Genomic DNA, 6,772 nt, shown 5'->3' with positions numbered 1-6,772 from the left:
TTTCGACAATTGTAGAGTAGCCAAAGCCGCGTGTGAAGTGCCGTATGCTTCGGATCATTGTCCTGTTGAAATATATACTTCCTAGGAATTCCTAAATTTTGTGCACTCTGATGTAAATTAGTTTTAAGAATTTGCACATATTGCTTCGCGTTCATTATTCCATCAATAAAATGCAAGTTTCCAACACCAGAAGCTGCAAAACATCCCCAAATCATCAACGAACCACCTCCATGCTTAAATGTAGGAAGCATGTTTTTTGGATATAGCCTCGTATTTTTTTCTCGCCATATACGAACCCGTCCGTCCGACAACTTTAGATTAATTTTGCACTCGTCTGAAAAAATTACTCGTTTCCAATAACGAAAATCCTTGTTTAGATATCTTTTTGCAAAGTTTAACCGTTTTCTTCTATTGACATTATTGATAAATGGCTTAGAAGCGGGAGTCCGGCTCTGTATACCGAATCTACGCAAATAATTCCGAACACTTTGGGGTGTAATTTTAATTTGGAACTGGTTTTGCAAAAGTCCTGCTAATTTCACTGCACTTATCGTGTTATCCTGTCGAACAACACGCCGAACAAAGGATTGGTGTCTCCTTGACAAAATTAATCTGTTTCCATTTCTTTTTTTCTTCTCGATTCTACCAGACGAATTGTAAATCTTTACTACAGATTGAATTGTCGAGTGACTCCTATGCATAATTTTTGCAATTTGTCTCAAGGATTTACCATCCTTGCATAGCTGTATCACTATCTTACGATCACTGTTCGAAAATTCACTACCTTTTCGACTCATTTGGAAAATTTGTTAAAGAATTAACTCTTTATTTGTAATTCCCAAAACACTTTAGCTCGAACTGTCAACCACACTTTTTCAAGAATTTACCGTTAGAATTTTACAGTGCAAAATGATTAATATCGTACAGGGATTGAGTTCAAGCCGCTAGTCGGGGTGTACGAATACGAATTTTGCTTCGATTGAATTTGGAAATTGTTCTCTTGAACAAACGGATGTAAATAAAATTTAAGATTAATGTTCTATAACAACTACATACATATTTATGTAAAAAATTGTTATATAAGATTGAACGAATTTTCTATCATTTCTCAGAAATAACCCAAAAACCCGCAAAATATAGGGTGTACGAATACGAATTTTGCATACTGTATGTGCCAAGCATGTGCCTTAAAGTCGCCTGCCCCCTAGCCAATGCACCGCCGATGAATCAGATGTTCTATGCTTCCCTTGTTGGGGTGAATGGAACACTTTCTCTGTCGTTAGCGCTGTCGAAAGCTTCCTATATATAGATTTGCGGCACAGCTGACGCGTTTATAAGCTTGCACCCGACAAAGAAATCGACATTTTTAAACATGGTCGCTTTAAGAGTTGAAATGTGTAGTCTTTTCTCGTCAACAATCTATGCGTTTTCCTTTGTGTTCCCCATAAAGTGAAGGCATTATCTCTGACAACGTTCAAAACAATGTCATTTTCAAAAGTGTAAATTGGTTTTGATCGAATGATAGGAGCGAATTCAATTATAATTAGATATGTACACAAACGTTCCATGTACTGCATCGCTGGCTCAGTGGGACTTTGAAAACATCTGTCAGTAGAACCATAGAAAAGGGAATTAGGAATTACGTCTGACGAGAAGAATGTTGAGGTTTGCAAACATACATAATTCATCAGGCAACCAAATGACCCATCAAATGGAGCAAAAGCATCTTGTGCCCGATAAGCCAAGTGAATTCAACTCTTCAGTGGAAAGTTCGATTAAGCTTCCATATATAGATACAGTGAGCGCAATTTCTATATACGCAGTCACATTTTTCCTCTTTTTCTTAGAAAATGCATAAAATGCCGATGATTGTGTGAAACAATTGAAGGGAATATAAGTTCCCTTGGTTTCCTGAGCAATTCGTGATGGCAGCGGTATTTAGTTCAGCTGAAAAATGTGTATGATATTCTGCTTCTGGTCGATTGTCGTTTGCAAGTGCGCAATTTCTATAAACGCAAGGTAGCTAACACGTCTATAAAATGACTTTTAAAAGTTTTTTTTTGTAATTAAAAGGTGTGATGTGAAATTTTGTAGTGTTCTACGTAAAACATTGCTCAAGTTTAATTTTGTTTAGCTTAGATCATAGCGATGAATCGTGGAAAAGTGTTAACCGAAGGAAAAAAAGGCCAACTTGGCAGAATGGAAGGTTCGGACTGCACAATGAGAGCGATGTTGAGGGAAATTGGTAGATCCGACGGAGTTTTGCTGAATTTGTTTAGATTAAAGGGAAAATACGGTACCAAAAAGCATCCATGTGGAAATAAAAAAATCGAGAAAAGAGAAATCGTCCTGATTAAGGATGAAGCTACTAGAAATAAGCTTTGGTTCGTTTCAGATCATGTCATTTAACACCGACAAATAATAAGGCTCGTCTCAAATTTGCTAGATCCCGGATAAAATGGGAAGAAGAATGGAAGGCAGTAATTTTTTCGAATGAGAAGAAATTCAACCTTTACGGTCCAGTTGGATTTAGGGCATTTTGGCACGATCTAAAAAAATAAAGCTCCTCCATTGAGTCGCAACTTTGAAGGCGGCAGTGTTATGTCTTGAGGGGCATTTTCTTTTCCCGATAACCTTCGACAGAGAATCGTACCAATCCAAAATGAACTCAGTAATTTATACTGACCTTCTGGTAGACATTTTGATGCTGCATTTAGATGAAAATAATAACATTGACTGGAATTTCCAACATGACAACGCTGCGGTACACGCTTTTACGAAATCATTTTTAAATGACAAATAAGTCATAATCTTAACCCCATAGAGAATATATGGGGGATACTTCCAAGGAAAGTATATGCAAACGAACGCCAATTTGGCTCCGTACTTGAGTTAACGAAAAGAATTTTAGAATGTTGCGACCAAATCGAAGAAAATACTTCAAAAATTTAATAGCCTCAACGCCAGATCGAATTTTTGAAGTCATAAGGTCCAATGGGGGCAAACAAAATATTGGTAACTAGTCAACATGCGTTTATTTATTTCAATAAGCTTAAAAGTGCAAGTGCGTATATGGAAATTGCGCAATAAAAATATAATTTATGTAAATTTAAAAAAAATGAAGATGCATTTTGTTAATTTTTTTTGTTATTCTAAACTTAAATAAACGTACATTTACTATCATATAAACTTTATATATCTCAAGGCTTCTATAGTCACAATGAGCAATATATGGGGTGCGTATATAGAAACTGTGCGCACTGTATGTATGTAGCTGATAGATGTATGGCTAATGTGTACATAGCTGTGAGTAACAATTTCCAAACGGGTGTGATAACATGGATATTTTTTGAATAAGAAATTAATATTCGCTTATTATTTTTGGTTGTCATCATAATATATTGGGTTGAGGAAAAAGTAAAGTAATATTTGTGATCGAATTTTAACGCTTTATTTAACATACTTAGAATTATCCGATTTAAGTCAAATATGCTTCGTTTTGTTCGCAAACTTGTTGCCATTTAGAAGGCAACTTCATTATCCCCCCCTTATAAAACTCCCCCCCCCCTCCTTTTTTGCAAAAAACTCAGACAACCACTTTTGAGGCCAACTTAGTAGCACCAAGAACGTTTTGCATGGACCGGAAAGGGCAGTTGGTGCAGCGTTTCGACCACAATCTTTTTCGCTTGAGATTTTCGTACGGGATCAACTTTTCATCACCAGTCACCATCCGCTTCAAAAATGGGTCGAATTCGTTCCGTTTCAGCAGTTCATCGCAGGCGTTGATTTTTTCCGTCAACTCGTGTGGCACCCAAACATCCAGCTTTTTTTGGAATCCAATCTTCTGCAAATGATTCCAAATGGTTGTATGGTCCTTACCCAGTTCCTGTCCAATCGAGCGAATGCTCGCATGCCGGTCTACTTGGATGATTTCGACAATTTTATCGGTTTCTATGACGATTGGCCTACCAGTAGGGGGTGTATCTTCAACATCGACTACACCAGAACGAAATCGATCGAACCAACGCTGTGCTGTACGAATCGTTACAGTATCGGGCCCATAAACTCCACAACTTTCTCCGTCGGCTTCGTTACATTATCACCTCTCAGGTGTAAAAACGTAAAATGTGACGAATTTCTTCCTTGGTGGACTCGCCATAACTTGACGCGCCATAACTTGAAACTGAAACATACGATCATAAAACTGTCAAAGAGACACCTGTAGCCCAGATTTTCGTCTTCAAATCGCCGTATAGTGTGGCCCGATGTGATAAGTACAACACAAGATATGTTTAAGTGTCGCCATCTATTGACAAAATACAACATTACTTTTTCCCTAACCTAATATTTTTTTCATATAAATCAATTTTGAACGATATAATTATTTACAATTTTTAATTTACAGTGTTTCGTTTTTTCCTTTCTTCCTTTCCTTTACTTTAATCTATTTAAAAAGTATCTGTATTTCCAAAAACGTTATATGTTTTGCCTAAGCGAGGGAGTTTGAAGCTGTTGTTACGAAATTTGCTGAAAACATGTGGTCTCCGATTTTTTTTACATACAATGAGTGGCATGACTTTGGGATAAAAATATAATAATGTGGTACAAATTAAAGGGCTCAATTTGTATTTTTTAAAGCCGGTCGGTCTTTTCATATCAGCTGGAAGGAGGGTAAAGGAGGATGGACTTAAGACTCGTGGTTTGTCTCGTTCCCAGAATCTACCCTACCGAATTGATATTTTAAAAATTTAGCAGAAACTTTCATGATAGAAGTACAACATTTAGTATGACCGTAAATGATAATTTAAATATATTAGGACAAAATTGTTTATTTCATGTGAGTCTATTGCACATAGAAACATAGAATATATGTATTTTGTATATTTTTATTATAATGATAATGGGGATTGTCGATGGTCAAACGACCATTGTGTAGTGGCCGGAGACGATCAAGAGGGAGAGCTATCCTCAAATCTTCGCTTCATATTAAAAAGACTTTGTGTTCGTCTTATATGAGAAACTTTCTATGCACGCTTCTCAATTTGTATATACATATGTATCTAGCTCCGAGCCATATATACATATTTAAGTCATTATTACGATCATCGTAAACAGTCTGGCTCGTACAATACATACATACATATTGATCGTATGCATTTGAATATTGCCATTTTACTCCGTCTGCAAAAGCACATCAATGAACATTGATATATAGGTAAATTCAAAATTACTGATAAGAAGGGTGCATATATCAGTTTCGGACTATCCGGAAACTTCATAAGATGTATATACACATACTGTACATATGTTTGTCTCGAAGAATCAATACTACTACACTATACAAATAACTAAGAGAAAGCTGAAGCAGCGAAAACTTAATGTCCCCTACGAGTAGTGGTATTGACGAATTGGTATCTAATTATAACGTCATATCCGTTATTTTTACTTTTTCACTTCACTTCGTAGTTTCACTTTTCGGGGCTCACATTTTGAGTCCGCATTCCCTCAGTGTCAGAAGTGAGATCAGTTTAGAAATGTACTAATCAACCCCTTTCATTTTATTCCACAGATTGCCATCTTCTGTTAAAAAAATGTTTACCCTCTTTCGCATGCATAGGGAGCCCTCTCGAATTTGATTAAGATTCGGTAAATTCACGGTAAATTGATAAGTTTGAACTGCTGTCCTTTATGCTGCTGAAACTATGAAGACGAACTCAAGGCGGGCTTTCCGGTCAATTTCTAAAAGTTGGTAATATACCATTAGTAAGTTTATTTGAGCAGATATCGGAATGGGATATATTCTGAGAACTACATTTCATATAAAAGCATCGCCCAAAATTTGTGTTGGGTAGTTTTTGAAAATGAGTCCTATCTCACTTTAATTGAGCACTTTTTGACACCTCACTTGCACACTTTACATTTGACGTGAAAACTAAAATTTGCTTGTGAAAACATTAAGTCAGACATTTTATTTGATACCCCACATGAGTAAATTAGATGAAAAAAATGTTCACATCTTTGGGTCAAGAGTCGGTTCTTTACCGTTGGTTTTAACTCGACTATCAATTCGTCGAAAGTTATTGCACGCAAGGTCGGAATTCCCTTTTTAGTTAGGATGACTACTTTTGTTTCCAGCGCAAGGTTGAAACCATGAGTAATCATCCATTCGCTTACCCGTCGCATCAACATTCCTAGTCTGCTTTGCGCCTGTTCGACAGTGCATCCAACAACATGCGTCGCGACATCATCTTCACAGCGTTCCAGGGGTTCGGCCCTAGGATGGATCCCCGCGCTACCCCCGACGTAACCTCTATCCCCCTCTGACCTTCGAGCTATTCATAGAGCAGGGAGCGGTTCCTCAGATAGTCCCTCAATACTCATAAGATATCGTTCGGCAAGTGGAACGCATTGTCTAGTGTGTCTAGAATGTCTTCCTATTTTACGGAATTAAAGGACTTTGTGGGGTCAAACGGAGCACCACCCTCCTTCGAGTTTGGTGGTTATGTGCCTCCGCTACCGTCGATGCCTTTCGACGACTTGCATGACGGCATTAACTGTTGATCTCCCCACTATAAAACCGAACTGTCGGGAGTTTGTATCTACCACTTCGAAGGCAATGTATTGATGGTCGCTCGCCGAGAAGTCTTCCAGAACTCGCCACCCGTCCATTAGCGACACTAGTAACTCCGACGCGAAGGAGACGTCTGGAATGCTTCCCTCGCAGGCTGGCGCGGGAACGTTGGTGTAACTCCGGTGTTTAAAACTATCAGTC

Source organism: Hermetia illucens, chromosome 1 (assembly GCF_905115235.1).
Source record: "Hermetia illucens chromosome 1, iHerIll2.2.curated.20191125, whole genome shotgun sequence".
NCBI lineage: Eukaryota > Metazoa > Arthropoda > Insecta > Diptera > Stratiomyidae > Hermetia > Hermetia illucens.
The sequence above is the reverse complement of the archived record's forward strand: the minus strand, read 5'-3'. Positions refer to the sequence as shown.